The sequence below is a fragment of the Penaeus monodon genome, chromosome 27 (assembly GCF_015228065.2).
Source record: "Penaeus monodon isolate SGIC_2016 chromosome 27, NSTDA_Pmon_1, whole genome shotgun sequence".
Classification (NCBI taxonomy): domain Eukaryota; kingdom Metazoa; phylum Arthropoda; class Malacostraca; order Decapoda; family Penaeidae; genus Penaeus; species Penaeus monodon.
The window spans coordinates 21,788,861-21,789,264 of record NC_051412.1 but is presented as its reverse complement, the minus strand read 5'-3'; positions in this window follow the sequence as shown (position 1 = coordinate 21,789,264).

Here is a 404-nt window from a genome sequence, read left to right as displayed (position 1 = left end):
TCTTCGGCCGATAACATCTGGGAAAAGTTTGGTCACTCTACATTTCACTCTGGCCTTTATCTTCCGAACAATTACGCACACCCTCGGATCCAATTTCCCCCCATTTTAGGTAAATAGGTCTATAGCCTGCCCTAGACCCCACGTGTATTTATGACCGCCTGTTTGCCCGGCCTCCATCATACCCTGCACTTATGTAATGTATATTCTGTATCATGTGTGATGTTTTTTCTCCTTTTTTAATGTTGTGTGGAATGTGTAGCGAAGTAATGGTCTAGGTGTTGGAAGTGGTTTGTACTTTTTTTCTATATACGTATTCTGTCGGACAGACCGTCTAGTTTTACCTTTGTCTTAACCTTTAACTTGTAGCGTGTATCCATCCATATTTCACTCTTTGAAATTACCAC